Here is a 23,254-nt window from a genome sequence, read left to right on the forward strand (position 1 = left end):
AGCTATGCAGTGAATAATTAATTGCAGCAGGATCTTTGTTCTAGTTTGTAATTTATGAAACATTTTCAATCATCTCTGAGCATGATGCTCTCCTACAAGTTTACAATAATAAAGCTTTAAATAAAAATCAGCAACTAACACTTGTAAAGAGTTGATGAAATTGCCAAAAGATGAGCATATTTGTTTTGAATTTGATTCCTCAGGTTTTGCAGGTAAGCAAACAAAGGCTTGGAAAAAATTATTTAAATAGACTAATTTCACATGGCTAGGAATTTTCAAAGCAAATATCTATAAGTGTTTGCCTCATGTCAAAATAATATTTATTTTATTTTTTTTAATCTGTAAAAATAAAACCTCAAGAAATCCACTACCCAGAAATAGTCAGTGTTTACATGTTGGCATATAGCTTTCCAGAGCTGTATATATATATATATATATGTTTATATGTGTGTGTGTGTGTGTGTATGTATACACAAACAGCAGGGTGAATAATATTTACTCTTGTAGCCTGCCATTTTCATTTGGGAATATATTGAAAGTGGTTTTCCATATCAATAAATATTTCCTGTTTCTATTTACTATGACAGTTCTTTTGTCATTATAAAAATAACAAAGGATTTAAGAATTCAAGCAGTTTAAAGAATCTCTCTTGCATCCCATCTCCATCAATTACTTCATCAACAATTACATATTCTCATACATAACATATATCCTTTCTTTTTCATATATATATGCAGACTTAGAATATGCACTCTGCATTTCCCTTTGTTCACTAATCATTGAAATCTTTCATCTCACTAACACATAGAATATGGCATTGGATGGATAGATCATCATTAATTTGACTGACATTCTATTGACAAAATTTAATGATTCAATGGTTGTTTTCTGGTATTACAATGAAGGTTGCAAAAAACAACTAGTGGTAGCAGTAGTAGTATTGTTAACATTATATTCATCATTATTATTACTATATAACTGGAATTGTTCTAAATTGTTTACATAGAATAACTCATTAATCCACATACCAACTTCATGAAGTAATTACTATTATGATCTTACTATTACAAATGAGGAAAATGGAGCCCATAAAAAGTTAAATTAATTGCCCAAGTTACATAGATGATAAATATATATATTTCCACGTGTTAATAATATATAGAATAATTCCCAAGGTGCCTGAGTTGAAGAGAATATACATTTTAAGTTTGATTGATATGTCCAAATTGCCCTTTAAATGAAGCTACATAAGTTATATATTCCCTTCAATAGTATATGAAATTTCCAGAATCCTTCCACTCATCAGTGGTAGGCATTGTGAAACTTTATTAATTTGTGCCAATTGAAAAGGTTAATTAATGGTTTTGTTCAGATTGCTTTAATCATAAATAAACTTAGGCAAATATTCATGCAATTATTAGGTATTTAGGATTCTTTTCCTATGAACCATCTGTACTATAAATGTTCTTTGCATTTGGATTGACAATCTGTAAGATTTCCTAATATGCCAAAGATGATAATCTTTTGCAATATATTTTGCAAATATTTTTCCCAGCTTTGCTTTTTTATTTGTGTACAAAATCTTTGTAGCTGCATTTTAAATTTAATTTTAATGTAGACTCCACAGCCTGGAAAAAAATTCGATTTTTTTTTCTTATTTCCTTTCTTTGCATCTGTCTTTATGTCTACCAGTCTTCATATTTACCTCTCTTTGTGTCTTTTTCTCTCTTTGCTTGCTGCCTTCTTCCTTCCTTTGTTTATTGTCTTTCAATTTTGATCTCTGATACAGATAGTTGAGTTAATCACACTCCTTAGATTAAAGCACACTATTCGCAAGTTTCCATATTAGGCCCCTGATTACTGAAATTTACCGTATTCTCCCTCATCCCTGTCACTACTACTCTTCCCTTCCTTGTAAGATCCTGCTGACATATGTTCTTGCTAAAGTTTCACGTGGAGGGCAATTTGGCCATTTCTATTTATTTAGCAATCTACTTGTAATCGCTCTTTAAATATACATACACACATATATCATGCTTAATTTTAAATATTTTATTTTATATAAGTAACATTGTGCTATAGATATCTTTCTGTTTATTAATAGTTTCACACAACACTGTGTTTTTAAATCTGTCCATATGGTTTTCCATCCATGCACTACATTCAATTACCCATTTCTATGGATATGGGTACCCATGTCAAACTATGTCATGATAAACATTCTTGCCATTGTCTGTCCACTGACCTCTAATACTCAAACTTAATTTCTTTAGGTGTTGCCTGATTGCCCTTCAGAAACAAGGCAACGTTTTACACTTTCTCCATATCTTGGCTATCATATCACCAGGAGTTATTCAACAGTACAGTCTTTGCCAATCATGGGTATAAAATGAGATCTACTTCTTTTGAATTGCATTTCTCTGATTGTGAGGAAGACTGAGCATCTCTTCAATTTTTGGTATCTGTTCAAATTTCCCTTCTTTTTAGTGTCTAATGCTTCTGGTAGTTGGCAGTTGATGGTGAAAAGACTAGTTACCTAAGTTGAAAGTTTCTCAGAACAAGTTAATGAACCCAAGTTACAGTTTCTCAATTATATAAATCATTCTCTGTTTCCCTAGCTACAGATAATGCCTAGCAAGGGCTGATATTCAGCCAGATGTACTAGTCCAGTGACATAGGTTATTCTTACTGCCTTGCATTCTGATTCATCAGACATTACTCCTGATTGGGCAATGTCTATGCCAAACAAGCAATTAAGTATTTTGAATACTATCTTTATTTATAATATCTCAGATGAAAGAAAATTCCTAATTCTTTCTTTCCATCCCCCATAAGTACACTGTAATAGTAGTGTAGTAAAATTACCTAAAATGAACATTTGCAACTTTGCCTAGAAACCCAGGGCTCAGCAAGACAGAGAAATGGGTTTTGGGAGGACATGGACTTGAAAGCTACAAAATGATTGTTCCTAAAATCAGTAAGTGGCAGAATGGTTCAAACATTTGGAAAGTAGCATTTGTAAAATTCCAGTGACAGTTTCTTTGATCCAGCAATTACACTCCAAATTTGCCACACAAAACAATTCAAAAGAAGATAATTATGCCTGAAGATACTCACTGCAGTTATATCTTGAGTGAGTGGGAGAGAGGGAGTTACATTTTTTTAAAATGGTTAATTTAATAATAGTTAAAACTAGATACATCTTGGCAAAATCTGAACATGGAAATATTAATTTAATTCCATTTTTAATTTTATTTTACTATTTTTGTTATTTAATGGTAAATAAAGTCTCCAAAAATTATAGTTAATAAAATGACATGTTTACATCTTTAGGATCTAATAAATTTTAAATGTCTTAATATCATTAAAAACTTTTAAAGGATAAATAGATGAGTGAACAGGATGGAGGTGAAGGATGAGAGATAGGTGTAGAGATCAAAGTCTCTAGCAACATCTGCAAATTCAGATTTTTAGGAGTGCAATTTTGGATTTATATTAAATGGGTCTTCAAGAGCAAGTGATATAAAATGAAATGTGTGCTGAGTATTGGCTATTAAAAATCAGCACAGTGCCAACAAAAGCTATCTGCATCCATAACTGTAGGACTCAAATTAAAATATCGACCCAACTTTGCTCCCTCAGCATCTGAACAATGACTTGCTTATTAAGCCCTATTTTCCCTCAGATTGCTGAGTTGTTGATAAAAGGAACGCTTTTCAAAGGAGAAGGTGAGGATTTCTCTTTCGGCATGTGTGACTCCAATTCATCTCTTTTGAATGAATGTGTCCTGGAGCCTATATAAATCCACATCTGAATGATGAAAAATGATGGATCAACCTTATTTAGGCTCCATTATTGGAACAGTGTGCTTACCTAGTCCATTTAAAGAGGAATCCCTGAATATCAACAAAAAATGCTCATGGGTTTATATATTTCAACTGTATTTTCTCCTTGAAGAGGATTCTGTAACTGTCTTACAATGAAGATGGAAAAGGTATTATCTATATGCTAATGACTCCTAAATCCTAATCCCCAAGTTAAAACCTCTATCTCTGGAGCTCAAGTCATATAAATCAATTTACCAATTGCCACTTTTATTTGGGTGCCTTAAAGACATCTCAAACTAATTACATTCTACACTGAACACATCACCTTTCCATGCAAACCTCCTGTTCTTCAAACTCTATTCCGCTGAATGAGACCACTAGGTCAAGCTTCCCAAGCCAAGAAGGTCATCCTTGGTTTCTCCTTCTCCCTCACCTCCCACAATTAAATATTTACTGAATCCTGTTAATTATGTCACATATGTAACAGTTAAATCCATCCACTCAACACCCTCTATCATGGAACTTACCATACTTTGTTATAATTGAACTTTTATAAATGAGTCTGATTCACCCCTTACCAGTAAGCTCTTCATTTTCCAAGCATCTACAGTCTGGTGTAGATGAAGCATTACATAAACATTTTTAAATTACTAAAACTTTTAAATGAGAAAACTTAAACATGAACATGCATGAAGGTAAGGTTTCATTAAAGGTAAAATGTTTTCAAAGGCTGGAAAGAGCTGCACATAAAGTCCATTTATTCTATTTTAACATTTAGATGAAATATGTGTTTAGCTCTTTCTCTATGCTAAAGACTGTGCTGTGTATACCTGTAAAATTACTTGTTTCATTATAACCATCTTGTAGATTCTTTACACATAAACTACTAAAGATTGAAAAAGATTACATACCTTATAAATAACAATTATGCCCAGTATTATCAAAACCTGTTTTTCCCTAAACTCTTGGGAAATAAACAAGGATTTTGAAAATATCATTTTTCAGATAAGGAATGAAGACTTAGAGGAAATGAATCTCAAATCCAGGTTTTCTTGGTTTTCATTCAAAGTTATCTACAATATACTATGAAATGAATTTTTAAAATGTCAAAGAGCTGGCTAACTCTAGTCAACCCTACGTAGATGATGATGGAGAGAAATGACCGCTTCTTGTCTCATGTTAAGAAAAACCTATGCATATTAACCATCACTGAATTTTCCAAGCAAACACCTCTAGATGCCTTACCTACAGAAATTTGATATAATATTGTATTTGCCTTATTGTATTAAAAATTGTGATTAAAATTGACTTCTTTGTTTTCCAATGATTATAAGTTAAAATAAGAATTTAAATGGTCATATCTGAATTTTTGCATTATCCCATCAGATGAAGAGATGTTAATTTTTTTTTTAAATGCTGTTGGTGGGAACGTAAATTGGTTAAACTGTTGTGGAAAGCAGTATGGAGGTTCCTCAAAAAACTAAAAATAGAAATACCATTTGACCCAGGAATTCCACTCCAAGGAATTTACCCTAAGATTGCAGGAGCCCAGTTTGGAAAACACATATGCACCCCTATGTTTATTGCAGCACTATTTACAATAGCCAAGAAATGGAAGCAACCTAAGTGTCCATAAGTAGATGAATGGATAAAGAAGAGGTGGTACATATACACAATGGAATACAACTCAGCTATACGAAAGAAACAAGTCCTACCATTTGCAACAACATGGATAGAACTAGATGGTATTAGGCTCAGTGAAATAAGCCAGACAGAGAAAGACAAGTACCACATGACTTCACTCATTTGTGGAGTATAACAACAAAGCAAAACTGAAGGAACAAAACAGCAGCAGACTCACGACTCCAAGAAGGAACTAGCAGTTACCAAAGGGAAGAGGTTGGGGAGGATGGGTAAGGAGGGAAGGAGAAGGGGATTAAGGGGCTTTATAATTAGCACTTGATAATGTTGGTTAATGTTGAAACCACAATATTGTTCATGTGAAACCTTCATAAGATTATATATCAATGATACTTTAATAAAAAAAATAAAAAGATATCAATAAGATTTAGTTCCATGAATCAAAAAAAGTGCTATACAGAATGAAGGGCTTTACCACTATAACACAGGGATATTGTGGTGTTGGTTTACATCTTCTCTCCACTGGAAACTTCTACTAGTAGCCTTGGTTCAATCTATCAAGCAAAGTTCCGGGTACATTGTTACTGACAATGAGCTCTGAAAAAAACACCGATCAGCAATGCTGACACTCACTGCCATGTGGCAAAGTGTTTAAGGCCACAGCTTTGGAGACTGGCATCTTTGTTGCTCTAACTTCATAATGAACTATTTTAGTTTCCCTGAACAAGTTGCATAAGTGGACTAAGCCTCAGTTCTATATTTTACAGATCTTCTATGAGTATTTGAAATATTATATGTCATGCAGCTGACAACGTGCCTGGCACATAAGAGTTATTCGTTAATTTACTAGCAGCTCTTAAGAGTAGAATTAAAGACTGTCCAGGATGAGTGAAATCTTAATAAACATATGATCTGCTGCTACATTTTATAGGCAAGTAAACTGATTCCCAGAGAACGGAGGTCGTATGCCCAAAGTCACACAGATTTCCCGCACAGCAGTGGGCCTCACACTTTGGAGCGCATCAGAATGACCAGGAGACTGATTTAACTACTGATTGCTTTGCCTCATCCTCAGAGTTTCTGTATAGCTAACTCAGGTCCAGAGATTTTTGCACCTCCATGAAGTTTCCGATGATGCCAATGCCGTTAGTTCATATACTGCACTGAGAACCACCACAGCACAGGGATCTTTGCTGGATCTGTGTGTGTTGGCTAGGGTGTGTGTTTCATGAGCCACAGTTGAAAAAGCACATTTAATATATAAACTAATTTATTTCATACCAACACATTACAATCATCAGCTTCAATATGAATAATCAACTCTAAGTGTCTTCCCTTACAGATAGAAAGGGCTAAGTATGACTTCAAGACCAGTCTATCTAATACTATGGCTTGTGCTCTCACTCCTGATTCACACCTGGCATTCTTCCCAATATTCCACACTGAAAAACGCCTATGAAGAAGCAAAGGCAAAACCATGGAACAAAGCCAGTCTTTCCAACAAATGGTGCTGGAACAATTGGATATTTGTATGCAAAAAAAAACGTGAATCGGAGACACATCTTGCACCCTTAACAAAAATTAACTCAAAATGAGTCATAGACCAAAATGTAAAATGCAAAACTGTAAAACTCCTAGAAGATAAGATGGGAGAAAATTCCTATAAAAAGATCCCATCAGATGTCATTAGAAAAATTAAAATTAAAACAATGAGGTACCACTACACACCTATTAGAATGGCCAAAATACAGAAGACTGACAACAGAAATGCTAGTGAGGTTGTGGAGCACCAGAACTCTCACTCATTGCTACTGGAAATGCACAATGGTACAGCCTCTTTGGAAGACAGCTTGGTGGTTTCTTACAAAACTAAACATACTCTTCCCAAATGATCCAGCAGTTGTGCTCCTTGTTATTTACCCAAAGGAGTTGGAATCATGTCCACACCAAAACCTGAACATAGAGTTTATAGCAGGTTTATTCACAATTGCCGAAGCTTGGAAGCAACCAAGACATCCTTCAGTGGGTGAATGGATAAATAAACTGCAGTGCATCCAAAGATTGAAATTATTTTCAGGGCTAAAAAGAAAAGAGCTATCAAGCCATGAAAAGACATGGAAACAAATACATATTACTAAGTGAAAGACGCTAATATGAAAGGTACATACCATATGATTCTATCTATATGACATTCTGGAAAAAGCAAAACTATGGAGACAGTAAAAGAGAGTGGTTGCCAGGGATTAAGGGGCATGAATTAGCAGAGCATAGATTTTTTTGGACAGTGAAAACACTCTATGAAACTATAATAATGGATATGTTTCATTCCTTATACATTTGTCCAAATCCATAGAATGTACACTAATGTCAACCCTAATGTTAACTATGGACTCTGGATGATTATGATGTCTCAGTGTAGGTTCATCAGCTGTTACAAATGTACCAGTCTGGCAGGAGATGCTGATAACGGGAGAGGCTGTGCAGATGTAGGAAGGAGACTATGGGAAATTTCATCTTAATTTTTTCTGTGAACCAGAAAGTGCTTAATAAATAAAGTCTTTAAAGTTGATTTGAAAAAAAAGAAAGACAAAAGAAAAAAAAAAGATAGAAGGTGTATTGGAGTGATGTAGCCACAAGTCAAGGAATGTCAGCAGCCACCAGAAACTGGAAGAGGCAAGGGTGAATTTCTGCCCTGGAGCTTCCACAGGAAGTGCTGGCCCTTCCAACACCATGATTTCAGCTCACTGATGCTGATTTCAAACATCTAGCTTCCAGAACTGTGAGAGAATAATTTTTTGTTGTTTTAAGGAAAAAATAACTCCTCCTTATTGGACAATGTTAATAAGCACCAAATCAGTAGTGGGTTGAGAGGAGAAGATGACATATTAAAATGACACCTGCCTTTGGGAAGCTGAGAATCCACTAGGGAGACAGGTGAACTCAGCATAAATCAAGAGACAGCATCAGTTCAAAGCATGTATCACATGAATTGCTGAGCAAGTGCAGGGGCCAGGGGGACAATGGGGGTGGGACTTGGGTAGATCTGGGTGGGGAATGGTATAAATTGAGGCAGTCCACCAACACAGTGGCCTCACAGACAGTTCTAAGTTAAGCCTTGGCTCTAACACCTTTCATGAGGTTACCTTGTGCAAGGCACACTGTCTTTCCAGGAAGGACTTTGTTTTCTCTTCTGTAAATATGGGATTATAACAGCACCTCCTGTAATAAAAAAAACTCACTCTGACACCAGATGTGGGAAGGGGATGGTCACACTTTAAACAATTCTGTGACACCAGCTGAGTATCAATTTAACTTTAACGCAATTCTGACACCATCTACCTGGAGATAGCATCTTGGCCACACTTAAGGGCTCAGTCCCACAAGACTCTCTCCTTTTCAGATGCCAGTTCCAAGTAACTGGTCCCCAGTTACCCACTTCTGGATAACTTGGTTAAAATCAGAGGTTCCCATGATCTTCTCTCCTTCATTTGCTAGAGCAGCTCCCAAAACTCAGGAAGCACTTACACTCACCAGTTTATTAAAGGATACAGAAGAACAGCTAGATGAAGAAATACATAAGGTGAGTCTAGGAAGGTCCCGAGCACAGAAGCTTCTATTCCCGTGGAGCTGGGGTGTGCCACCCTCGTGAGATATGGATGTGTTCACCAACCTGGGAGCTCCCTGAACCCATATTATAGGGATTTTTATTGAGGCTTCCTCATGTAGGCATGATCAATTTTCTTTGCCTTATCTTTTTTTTTAATTAATTTCTTTTATAAGTATCATTAATATACAATCTTATGTTGGTTTCAAATGTACATCTCAGTGGTTCGACAGTCCCCATGATCAACCTGTATTGTGATTGTGGATCATTGTGCCCTTTTATTCCCCCCACTTTCCCCTCTGCACCCACCCCAACCTCTCTGCCTTGGTAACCACTAGTCACTTACCAGTGTCTATGAGTCTACTGCTATTTTGTTTCTTCTGTTTTGCTTTGTTTTTGTATTCCATAGGTAAGTGAAATTATATGGCATTTGTCTTTCTCCATCTGGCTTATGTCACTGAGCATAATACCCTCTACATCCACCCATATTGTTGCAAGTGGTAGAATTTCTTTTCTTTTTATGGCTGAATAATATCCGATTGTGTATATGTACTACATCTTCTTTATCCATTCATCTATTGATGGACACTTAGGTTGCTTCCATATCTTGGCTATTGTAAATAGTGCAGCAATAAACATAAAAGACACATGTCTTTCTGAATCTGGGATCTTGTTTTCTTTGAGTAAATTCCTAGGAGTGGAATTACTAAGTCAAATGGTATTTCTATTTTAATTTAATAAGGAACCTCCATATTACTTTCTACAGTGGTTACACTAATTTGCATTCTCACCAACAGTATAGAAGAGTTCCTATTTCTCCACATCCTTGCCAGCATTTGTTGTTTTTTTGTCTTTTAGATAGTGGCCTTTCTGACTGGTGTGAGGTGATAACTCATTGTGGTTTTAATTTGCATTTCCCTGATGATTAATAATGTGGAGCATATTTCCATGTGCCTATTAGCCATCTATATTTCTTCTTAGAGAAATGTCTGTTCAGATCCTCCACTCATTTTTTAATCAGGTTATTTGTTTTTTGGGTGTTGAGATGTATGAGTTCTTTATATATTTTGGATGTTAACCCCTTATCAGTTGAGGTGTAGACAAACATATTCTACCATACTATAGGATGCCTTTTTGTTTTGTGGATGGTGTCCTTTCCTGTAGAATTTAGTTTGACATAGTCCCACTTGTTCATTTTTTATTTTGTTTCCCTTGCCTGAGGAGACGTACTCAGGAAAAATTGCTCATGCTTATATTCAGGAGATTTTTGCCTGTTTTCTTCTAAGAGGTTTATTGTTTCATGACTTACATTCAGGTCTTTGATCCATTTTGAGATTACTTTTGTGAATGGAGTTAGACAATAATCCAGTTTCATTCTCTTACATGTAGTTGTCCAGTTTTCCCAACACCAGTTGTTGAAAAGCTGTCATTTCCCCATTGTATGTCCATGGCTCCTTTATTGTATATTAATTGACCATATATGCTTGGGTTTATATCTGGGATCTCTATTCTGTTCCATTGATCTATGGGTCTGTTCTTGTGCCAGTATGAAATTGTTTTGATTACTGTGGCTTTGAGTAGAGCTTAAAGTCAGGGAGTGTTGAGTTTCAAATCCCACCAGCTTTGTTCTTCCTTCTCAGGATTGCTTCGGCTATTAGGGGTCTTTTGTGGTTCCATATGAATTTTAGAACTATTTGTTCTAGTTAATTGAAAAATGCTGTTGGTATTTTGGTAGGGATTGCGCTGAATCTGTAAAGCACTTTCGGCAGGATGGCCATTTTGACAATATTAATTCTTCTTATACATGAGCACAGGATAGATTTTCATTCATTGGTTTCTTTAATTTCTTTCATGAGTGTCTTGTAGTTTTCAGTACGCAGGTATTTCACCTCCTTGGTTAGGTTTATTCCTAGATATTTTATTCTTTTTGATGCAGTTTTAAATTGAGTTATTTTCCTGATTTCTCTTTCTGTTGGTTCATCATTAGTATATAAGAATGCAACAGATTTCTGTGTATTGATTTTGTATGTGATGGATTATTAACTGCATTTCCAGTCCCTCTCCACTCTCTAGAGAACAGGGATGGGGCTGAAAATTCTAAGTTTCTCATCATGGCCTGGTCTTTCTGGTGACCAGCCCCTGTCCAGGAGCCAGCAGGAGCCCACCCACAGTCCCTCATTAGAACAAGAGACACTCACCACCTGTGAAGTTTACACAGGAAACTTAGGAACCCTGTCTGGAACTGGGGTCAAAACCAAATACTAGAACAAAACACATTCCTGGTGCTCTTATCACTTAGGCGTTTACAAGGATTTCAGGCTCCCCACACCAGGAACTGGGGACAGAGACCTACATATATATATATATATATGGATATATGGATATATATATATATGTGTGTGTGTGTGTGTGTGTGTGTGTGTGTGTGTGTGTGTATTTTCTATTATCTCACACTGCCTCACAAGGTTAGGACTGGGTTTGTTTGATTGTTTTCTTTTTCCGTTCAGTAGTGGTTCACCAGGACCTGTTAAAGTATAAGCCATATTGTAAACATTCTATAAACATTTATTAATTATATTAATGACACTAATGTCATTAATGTGAAAATGAAATGAAATGAAAGATGCAAAACACTTAGAAGAGGTCCTGGTTCTTACTAAAACCATCAGTGACAGCTACTCATTATTATTTTCATTAGAGCATAGAAATCTATATGAAAGCATGAAAAACCACCTATTAAGACTTGAAGGCCTGGAATTATATTAACATAATTGTTTCTGAACTGTAATATGTTTAAAAAGATAACAGCATTTACTTCTTTGAAAGATGATTTGTTTAATATATCAATACTAATGTAACAAAATGCAAATCCTCACTTCTTTAAGTGTTTAAAACTTAGATATACAACATACCCTGTATAAATATGCTGAGTTGCTAAGGAATACTGTATGTTTTCATTATTATTTTCTTTTGTTCACTTTGAAAAAAGGGATTATTTCACTGAGAAATTCCAACACTTTGTTCTCTGAGCTTTTACAAGAAAAGATTTCATTACCACTGGTTAAGGAGTAAAGGCAACAACTGAACTGTACTGATCTTTACCTGTTTTAATTACATCTCAAAAGTTGTTTGGTTTGGTGTGGGGTAAGGGTTTTTTTGGTTTGTTTTTATTTTCTTTTTTATTTGCAAATTAAAGTTCTTTAAAGTCTAGCAGTAATTCCAGAATACACATGTATTTCTTCTTACAGAGTAAAGGATTGCTTGGACAACTTGAGTTGTAAAGACAAAAGGAAGAAATAACACCAAATTTAGGTGGTTTTTCACTGTGTTAAAAACTTCTATGAAATATTTCATGTGCTTTATCTTCTTACTTGATTTTTTTATAGGCTCAAAATCATGAGGGAACTCAAACCTTATCTTTTAATGGATAAATGCCAAAGGAAGTTCTCTATCAGTTTGTCCTAAGGCTTTGTATATATTTTCTGGAATAAAGTAGAAAGCCAATTTATCTAGAGCTCAGAGAATTCAGATTTGGGTTTCCAACGAGCCCATTATTTTGTACTATGTCCTCTGCCATAGAATTCATTTTTAACCATTGCCAGTAACCTGAAGCGTCACTGCAAAATAAGCCATGTGGGTCAATAACAAATCTTTCTAGTTCTAAAATAGACATTATTCGTATATTTTTCTCATTCATTCATTTTATTCCTATGAAGTAACAAAATTGTCTGGTGTGGGTTAAAATAGGGCCCGAAGTATCTTCCTGTGATTCTGTGAGAAACATCAAAATGCTTTTCACGAAATATCTCTTATTTTCCATGACTACAACCCATAATTAATGACTATAGAAATGATTTAGAGTGATGAAAGCACTTGCAAATTCAGACTAATGTTAATCCTATCAAGACACAAAGTCTATGAAAAGGAGGTCCTGTATTGGACTGAGTAGAAACATCTGGAGGAGGACTTCGGTTACCTTTCATCCACCCCTTCTTTCATCTACTCATTCATTCATTCATTTGCTCATTTATTCAAAAATTGGCTTCTGTTTAAAATAACATCTGGTTATCTATTTGCCCATGACACCTTTTTCCTACAACAGATATTTACAATTTAAAATGGTCCTCTTATTTTACTTAAACATAAGTATTTCCATTATTTCATAATTATACCAGTTATTATGTAACTTTCAACTCCATAGCAACTCTTCTCTTTGCTCAATAAAGCTGGAGGCAAAACTACAAACTACATTCGTACTTTGCCAGTTTCAGGCTCTGCCAGTAGAGGGCAGTAAAGAGAGACTGCTCAGCAGGAGGATGGGGAGGAGAGTTGCTCTTTCCAGACTGCCTGCTGTTAGAATGAGGGACACCCAGCCTTGCTTCTTCACCCTGGTAGCTGCCATGAGTTTGCTCAAGCAGCTCAAGTGAGCTTGAAATTCTCCCATCACTTAACAAAACCAGCCTCATCGCTCCACCAACCAGAGACAGCAGCACCGGCCAGCTAGTGCACCCTCTTCAGGCGTCTGAATCTTGGCTCTGCAGGGTTCCTCTTCTGAGTTACCAAGTTTTACTAACTCAAACGTCCTGCCTTTGCTCACCAGCTGCAAGAGTGAGAGGAGTTTCCTATAATTACTACTACCCTGATACTTTAAAGCTGTCATTTTACCCCTTCTGTTCCCTAATAAACACCACTGTATTTAGTTAACTGTTCTGTAAATTTCTCTGTCTGATTGAATTAACTTTTTAGTGTTCAGGTTTTCAGTTTGTTATAGCGTTTTGTTTACTTACTGTTTTGTAACTTTATTTTATGTAATAAGATATGATCATTTTACTATGATCATAAGTAAGTGATTTTACTGTGTTGCTATCTTAAACATTGCTAATATACTTTCTCTCTTACCTTATCCATCTTCCTGCAGGGAATGGAACATATGTTTCAGAAGAAATGAAAAAGAAAGAACAAAGCAATAATCAGCTTCTGATAAGAACATTAGCTTGAGAGGCAAGCACTGCTGAGATAGGATTTTCAAACTTCTTCTGTCTCCCCCCATTTAAAATTTCAAGAATCATGCCTGAAGGAAGCATACTTATGGAGCCCTCCCAGAGTTTAGCAGGGATATGCCTTCTACATATGGTAATAAATTCAGAATGCTTTCTTCTTGCTGATGGGAGGATATGACATAGGAGATGTCATAGGAAAGGAGAAAGGCAAGACAAAAAGAGGAGATTGAGACAAGCAAATGTATGCTCTGGTCGTTTTCCAGGATTGGCCATGGCCTGACACCAGAGACCTGGACTTCCCCTGGGCCATCCTTAGCTTCTGTGTGGCAGGTACACGATCTTAAAATGTTGCAAGACCTTCTATGGAGCCTATTGAAAGAAGAAAGGGAGCTAGGAGGGGTCTCTAGCAGTGACCGCAAAGCAGTTTCTCTGAGCTGAACTAAAGCAGACATGCCAGGACCCTGAAGAGTCTTCCTCTGCCAGGGAGAGACAGGGTTGGGGAGCAGGGGGCATAGATTCCAAAGTCATCCAGAGAGAACTACCGGGCCCAACATGGCTGAGAAAGATGATGTGAGTTAGAGCAACCAAAATGGCATCCAGGCAGAAGGGAACACTGTCCCAAAGACCAGCAGATGAACTCAAATCAGCAGTCACCGTGGGGATCTCCCAGCTCCAGGGCCACACGTCCTCCTGAATCATCCATTCTCATGTCCTTTCAAACATACAGTGACTTAGGGAAACAGGAGGAGGGGAAGAAATAAAGGAGCTTAGTGTTTTAATGAAAGAGTGACAGAATATTACCCAACCTGACTGCTGACATTACCAGACTGGATTAGGTGTAAACTAGACTAAATACAGGTCATTCTTCCTGGAACCTGTGGGTGGGTATATGAGAGAGAAGGCTGTGCAAGTTAGAGACAAAAATTAAGAAAAGTACATTTTCTCTACACATCAGAGTCATAGTTTCAGTTGAGTTTTGCCACCCCATAGTTGATTCTTTCTATCATAATTTTAAGAGACAAGTGGAATTTCACAGGATGTGTTAGTTATCTATTACTGCTATACAAATTGCCACAAATCTGGCAGTGGAAAGGACGTCCAGGTACTTCCTTGCAGTTCCTACGGTTCCTACAAGGCTGAAATCAAGGTATCAGCAGGCACTGCAGTTTTCAACTGGGGCTTGATCTCCTCTTCCAAGCTCAGTGCTAGATGGCTGGATTCAGTTCCCCACAGCTGTAGGATCCATGCCCCTGTTTCCTTGACACAGGGTTTCCATATTCAAGCCAACAGTGCACGAAATACTTCCTGTGCCTCAAATCTCTCTGACTTCCCCTTCTACCACCTCTCTGCTTCCTCTTCTGCTTTTAGGGGCTCATGTGGTTATATCACGGGTACCCACCTACCCAGAATAATCTTATTTTAAGGTAAATTGATTAGTATTCTTAAGCACATCTGCAAAGTCCCTTTTGCCATGTGACATTACATAACCATAGGAGCACAACCAGGGGAGAAGAGATTGTGAGGACTGAAATTCTGCCTACAATGTACAATGTATCTAGAATAATTTGTTTTGCTGATTTCCTACACTATCCATTAGGGCTCTTTGTTTTTTCATTTATAATAAACAATTAAATGATGAGCACCTTGTATAAAGCTTGGGCACAGGGTCTTACCTAGGAACTTTGCAGAGGAACAGTTGCTGGTCTTGTCCAACGAGAAGCATGACACATATTAAATATTAACAGGCATTCAGCTCCTGGGGACCTTCCATGCCTGCAAGTAACTGGAAGGCTGTGAGAGGCTATAGGAAAACTAAGGAAGCCGCGTGCTGCTGAGCACCACACACTCCATCTGTGTCTTACAAGCTCCAGTTCTCCCGGGAGAGCACATCCTGAATATGACTGCAGCCTTTCCTGACTATGGCATAAATCCAGAGAAAAACATTTTTTTCTAGCTCTCTGACCAGGCAGAATCAAGTTGGAGCTTGGTCAGGATGCCGTGGTTACAGTACTTACACCTGAACCAGCGAAGCATGCCAGCCAGAAGCCCACGGCCCATTGGGCGCACTCACACCCCAGCTTCAGGCTGCAGATGGCCCACACTCTCAGGGGGCGGTGCGGGAAGCACAACACAGGGAACCATTTAGGATCTCAGGAAGTTTGAAAAAGAAGTGTTGGGGAATTCCTTCCAGCACCCAATTTACTTTACCTTCAGGGAAGTAGGCAACAATCCCTCATGATCCTTCTGCCAAAATCTTTAATTTAGTTCTAAACAACCCAAGCTGGAAAATTTTTAAAGTGTATATAACTGCAGATGCTAAAAAAATAGCTCTATGTTAATAAGAACGCTGTATACAACCCTATGTTAATAAACTTTTACATCTCAATTAAGAAAATAATTACATAGAATTTTTTAAATCCTAAATTCCACTCAGGATTAAGCAGAACATGTGTATTTATCACATCTAGTGCATAAAGACGGCATGTCAAATCACTGGGGAAATTCTGAAATTCAATAAATGGGCTGGGATAATAATTTAATTACTTGGAAATATTTCTATTCCACCTTCACCTTACACCATGTACTAACTTTTAGTCCAGATGGATTAAAGTAACACAACCAAATATAAGACCACAAAACACCAGAAGTAAACAAACATGACATTTAAATAATCTCATGGTACATCCATTCTTTTAAACCAAGTGAGAAGCAACCAAATTACTTACAAATCTCTTTCAGTCTGATGGTGAAGATAAAACGGAATCATTTTTGTTTTATGTTTCATTTAATTTTCAAAGACAATACAGCATCCTGGTTAGGATCCTGGATTTAGAACCCTGTTCCATTCTTCTGAGCTGTGTGACCTTGGGCAAGCTATATAATTTATCCAAGGTATACTTTGTGCCTTTCTTCACTTGTGAAGTGGGGAAAATATTAGCATTTACCATGTAAGATTATCAGAATTAAGCACATAAATACACGTGGAGAACTGAGAATAGAAGTAGAAACCACTCAATAAATGCCTGTTTTTATTATTCTCCTTCATTCTCCCTTCTATCTTGTTCTATGATTACAATGACAACTAAGGGGTAAAAAAATCCAGATATGACCCCATGTCATTTTAAATCTTTTCTCCCATTTATTTAGCACATTATTCTCCTCTGAATCTTACAGAATTTCTTACTTCATGCTCACATTTTATGATCTGTTTTTCTATAGAATCGAATCTGCTTTTCTCTGTCCCTTTTAATTAACTTAAAATTTTTGGAAACCATGTTTTTTATTCCGAGGCAAACTTTCCAGATATCAGATGAATTCATGCTGCATTCACTGACCTCTTTTCCCTCACTGTCTCTAACCCATTCAAATTGGACTTTCTCACATTTTCTTCTTCTACTTGGAGTATCCACTTCAAATGTGTCGGTCCCCCTGCTTCCTTGAATTTAGCCAGTCTTTTCAAACACTGAAATGTTTTTCTCTCTGGTAATTTTCCCCTCTGCCCACCCATCTTTACAGCAGGGATGTGGAAAGTCTGTAATTGCCTGAGACGATCAGTAAGATGCTGGATCTTTCAGAGATTTGAAACTTGAGAAATTGAACCTTCCACAATTTTCAAACCTTATGAAAAGATAAAAGTCAATTTCGATTTTTATTTTTCCTTACTGGAATTCTAAGTCACTGTGTGGCAGAGGGAGAAAATTTTGGATATTTTGGTAGTTTGCCTAACCACTGTTTTTCTGAGTTTACTATGAAAGCATGAAGTTAGTTGGAGCAGGGTCCCCTTCCTCTGTCTGGCACTCTGGTCAGGGGGAGCTGTGGAGTCCCCCCTCTTACAGAGGATGACAAGTCTCTGTGCATTTGTCAAAAGCATAGAATTGTTTCCTCCAAAAATCTATCCCGCAGCCCACCTTCCTCTCTGAGACTGCTTCTGTTGTGGCCCATGTGTCCTCTTTCTCTCTGGCACCTATTGCTATCTCACATTTATATATTTACAAGTTCATTTTTTTAATTGCCTGGCCCCCATCCACCCACATACACACATTAGAATTTTTTTGACACATAGTAGGTGCTCAGTATTTGTTAAATGAATAAATATTTCTCAAGTGATCTTTTTCTCCACAAAAAAATTCATCTTCGTCCATTAGTTCTTTCCTCAGCATGCTTTTCTGATATATCTGCTGGAAAGAAATCTGTAAAATTCCTGGCATGGTTTCAAGTGCTGACATTTTGTATAATTTCAATGGGAATTGATACAAGTTGGATGAGGAATATAGTTCTGAAATTGCCATATTGAACCATAAGTACTCTCTACAGTTAGTTTGCTCTTAAACTTCAAAAGCCCTAAATTTTATTTGCTGTTTAACATGGGAAAAAGCAAATATTATAAAATGACTTGTAATGCAAAGCATTTAAACCATCCTTAATCCTAACGCAAGAGGAATTACTTTGATAGCTTCTGTGTGTAGTTCTTCCAGTGCTTACTTTATGACTGCTAATATCACATGTTGATTTCCCCAGGAAACAGACTCTGACATGGGGATTTGCACACAGGAAGTTCACTGGGAAGTGCTCTTGGGATCACCTCCTAAAAAGCCTTGAAAGAAGTAGGTCTGAGCAGGATAGGAAGTTAAAATATGGTTCAGCTGTACCAGAGGCCTTAGCTGATTCTAAGGAAGCTCTGGAGCTGGGTCAGTCCTTGGGAGTGGCCTCAAACCAAGACCAGGGAGGTGGGCCATCTGTATGCTCACTCAACAGCTCTCAGGTGTGGGCTGCCCCAGGGAGGGGATGGAACCCTGGGCAGGGCAGTTCCCAGGCCAAGAGCATTTCCAGCGAGCAGCACGGCTTTATCCCAGGTGTCAGCTCTCCCAGAGCTGGGGGTGGGGGGGGTGGGGGTAAGGGGGCTTCTGTCCTGAAGGGAGGATCTAGGCAGCAAATCCCAGCATCCACCACATGGCTTTTGCTCATGCCACATGTTGTTGCCTCATATTTGTATCATGACTTTCTTGTATGTGGTTCTGTTACAGCATGAATCTGGGAGGAGGAGGGGGAGGAACAGGAGGAGGAGAAGGAAGAGAACAGAACATGAAGGAGAGAAGAAAAGGAAGAGGAACACTTGGAAATGGAGATGGAGGAGGAGGAAGAAAACTACAGTAACACCTAAACCATGGACCTATACCTTGCTATCGGGAAAGGAGACCAGATCAGGGTAAGCCAGCTCTCCGTCCTTCTAGTAAGGAGTTAGTAAATACCATCAAATTCAGAGAAAATGGGAAGTAGAATCATAAGCATATTATTTGCAGTTAATGATATGACCATCAGAAAAACTAAAAATAGAACAAATAGACACAGGGTTAAAAACTGAAGAACTTATAGTCAACAGCAATATATTCTCAGCTCACCACACCATCCACATATTTGCATTCTCCCGAGGCAAACACTTGTAACTTGTTTTTCAGCAACACTTCCATTATACTGAATAATAATATGCTTGCACATTTATTTCTTGACTTATATGCTTATTCAAGATATATTGACTTGCCATTAGGAAATACACAGATTTAGTACATTCAGGTCACTTCCACCTTCATCTCCCCTCTCATCTGCTCAGAAGAATTTGAGAATCTCAAAAATCTAATTTCAGAATCTCAAAAAATGGGACCAAAAGGAGGTGGAACACATCAAAAGTTTATCCACAATAAAGATACTCTAGTTATAGTGTATGGCATTTAACTATAGTCTGTAGTTAAAGCTATAGCCAAGCAATATAGCTTTAAAGATGCTGAAGGAAGACTTTAATTTCACAAGAATTCTGGTGTGAATTAATGGACTGCGTACAAACATGTTCCTTCCTCCATATTGAGACCCCAATAAAATAATAGTCAAAGAATCCATAATGAAAGTAACCCATAAAGGGAAAGGGGTGGGAGAGCTTCAGTAGCCTAAGGAAGTTCAGATTAATTTCTGAAACCCAAAAAAAACGGATGAAAATATATTTATATTTGAAACCAAACAGAGGAAGCCACAAACAAAGAAACTAGAGAACAAAGAGGTTAATGCAAGGTCTGCATTGATGTGCTAGTGCCAGCCCCTGAAACTTGTCTGCCTCAAACAGAATGATAAGCAGTAGAGCACATATGCCTCAAACAAATTAAGTTAAAAGAAAAAAGAAGGCCTTTTTCTAAGAAATTTAACAAAATGCTCATGGAGAACTCAGCTGGCTATTGTGAAAATAAACCCCCCTTATTTTGGTATTTGAGGGGGCCTCCAGCACCTCCTGGCTCACTCCCACTCAAGCAAGACCTAAGCAACAGTCATCAACTAAAAGAGGAAAACTGCATCAGAGAAAGCAAGTAAATAAAGAAAAAGAGAAAAACAAATCCAGGAAGAAATCAATTTTCAGGAAAGAATAATGAACCTAAAACCAAAAGACAAGAGCTTACTTTTTAGTGTCCCCAGACAATTCAAGAAGATATAGTATCATTAATAAGAACAAATGCTATAAATACAGGAGAAATTGAAAAATGAGAGTTTGGGGAAATTAAATGCTTCTGGAATCTGGCTTTTAAAAATCAATAGAAGTGTTGAAGACAAATTTGGGGAAACATTCAGTTACATGGAATAAAAGGCAGGACTAGAAAACATGAGAAAAAGATGAGGGAATTTAGGGGAAAATCCAAAAGATGACCCTAAGCTGATTAATTGGAATTCTAGAAAGTAAAGGAAAAATAATACAGAAAGAGAAATTATTATAAGGGATAACCACAAACAATTTCCCAAAGCTGCAGAAATACATGAATATTCAAATGAAAAGTTACAGATATTAAAAACAGACCTAGACACATCCATGTACAAGAGTCAGGCCACTAAGAGTCTAGGAGTCAATATCAGGTGATACAGAGTGGGATGCAAGATGACAGGGTAAAATTCCCTGCAAGGTCCTAAGTGAAAAAGATATTGAAATTAGAATTCTATATTCAAACAAAATATCAAATATGATGGGAAAAAAAGAGACATTTTTAACTTAGAAACGCCAGAAAGTTTACCTTGCTTGCATACATTCGTGGAGTTATTTGAGAAATTAAGAAAATTAAGCTGAAAAGCAGGGTGAACGAACAGGGGGATACAAAATTCAAGAAGGAAATAAATGGCAGTCTCAAGAAGAGAGGAAGATATCTCTGCCACAGAGCTGGAGAAGAACCAGCACATGCTGTAAAGGCAGTCAGGTGATTATGGGAAGCATCTTTTCAAGAAGAAAGCAGATTGAAACAGATTGTTTGTTTAGGAAACTTGTTCAGTTCAGGGATCTGGCAAAGTGTACATTTCTTTTTGTTAAGGGTAACAACAAAGGCAAGTAGAAACTCCAGGGAAAATCAGAAACTGTACAATAATATCATAGCCCAAATCTGAGGGACACTAAAATATGGCCTGGTTTTTTATATGACTTAAGCAATTTAGAGATTTCAATAAATACAAAATTAATTTGAAGCACTTAGAACACTTAGAACATTTTCCTTTGAGCAGGGCAGAGATGCTCATAAAGATTTATATTTTGGTCTTCCTGAATCTTTCATCCTATTTGGTTTGGTAATTGCTATGGACTGAATGTTTCTGTCCAAAATTCATATGCTGTAGCCTAATCCCTAAAGTGATGTATTAGGAGGTGGGGTCCTCTGGGAGGTGATTCGGTCATGAGGGTGGGACCTAATGGAACAAAAAAATTTATTAGAATCTATCTTTAAAAGAAAACCAGTTAACGAAATTTAGAATAGAAGAGGAAAGGAAGTAAGGGTAGTAAGGAGTTAATTCTTCAACCTTCAAAGAAAGGAGTCAGGAGATATTTGGTGGACAAGTTGGACGAGTCAAGAAATATTGATATATTCCTTCAGTTTATGAAGATAACTACAGAGAAATTGAACACAGAAGTGATTAAGAAAGCTCTCCCTTGGGGAATGAGCTGAGAGAGAGGAAGCAAAGTTCATTTCATGCCCTTCTTACTCCATTTTTTTTAATCACATTCATGTATCATATCATTTTATTATATAAAAACTATTTCCAGCCAAAGCAAAAAGCACATGCAAGAGGAGCATGTAGCTGAGATCCAGTTAAAAAGGCCTTCCAGGTGCCAGGATCAGTGGTTGAATGGCAGCCTACTTACCAACTCTGTGCCCAGGAGGAAATAATATTTGTTCAATGAGCTTCAGTAATTCCATCAGAATTATTTTTATCTACTTCACAGAGACTTTGTGAAAATAAAATAAGACAATGAGGGTAAAAATACTTATCTAAAGCAGTGTACAGATATCAGCAAAAAGTCAAAGCAGAGGATAGAAAACTTATTGATAATCCATGCTGTAACTATTCAGTATCTTTTTAACCCAAGGAACTTGATTCAGCAATTTGAAATATAGTTTGAAGTTTGGAGAAGAATAAAAGAAGTCAAACGTGACATGGTTATAAGCTAGTGCAAGGGTCTCTTGCAGTGCTGCAATGGAAAGTGCAAGGAAGCATGGAACTTCAGAATATCCCCCCATGTGGGCTAGTGGAGTAGGGGCCATGAAGAGCCACATTCCCCCACGAACTAAACTGGAAGTTTTTAACCTGCCACCATGGGTTTTCTCCTTGAAAGTCCAGAAGGTTTTGCTTTTCCACTACCACATTGACCAGGTAGTGGAAGTCAGAGCTATTACTAGAAGTTTATCATGAATCAACTGTATTAAAATTCAACAACAGTGTAGTTGGAGCCTACTTACATGCAAGGTTGGCTATATTAAGTGATAAATTATGCAAATCTGACCATAGTAAATAGTTGATAGTGATGATATTCCCTCTAAAGGTTTATATGCCTGTTGGTGATGATAAGAAATATATAGTTACCTTCTAACATAAGGAGTTTTATAATAAGTGATGAGTTATTTACATAGGAAGAAGATCAGGATATCTAAGGAAAGTGAAATCTCCGAGATGAGCTGCTCATGGTAAGCTTTGGAGATGCAGCAGGACCTAAACTATGTTTTTGTTTGCCCAGGGAAAAAGGAGGTGAAGAGGGGAGGGCTTTCTAGAGAAGAGAAACATCTTAAAAAAACACAGATGTATAGATGCTATAATCTATAGATGCTATATATATTTTTGGATGATATTTCTTCAAATTCTAAGGATAAGTTTTACACTGAAATTCTTTTTCA

General features: G+C 37.0%; 1 long non-coding RNA gene across 1 annotated transcript in view; it reads right to left on the minus strand.

The window, feature by feature from the left end:
* The window catches only part of LOC130684575 (uncharacterized), a 241,641-nt gene that overhangs the window by 12,558 nt on the left and 205,829 nt on the right, over positions 1-23,254 (minus strand). The window contains exon 3 of the long non-coding RNA XR_008998897.1: positions 15,746-15,845. This is a non-coding gene — a long non-coding RNA (uncharacterized LOC130684575). The remainder of the gene's footprint in view (positions 1-15,745; positions 15,846-23,254) is intronic.

This window comes from Manis pentadactyla, chromosome 8 (assembly GCF_030020395.1).
Source record: "Manis pentadactyla isolate mManPen7 chromosome 8, mManPen7.hap1, whole genome shotgun sequence".
NCBI lineage: Eukaryota > Metazoa > Chordata > Mammalia > Pholidota > Manidae > Manis > Manis pentadactyla.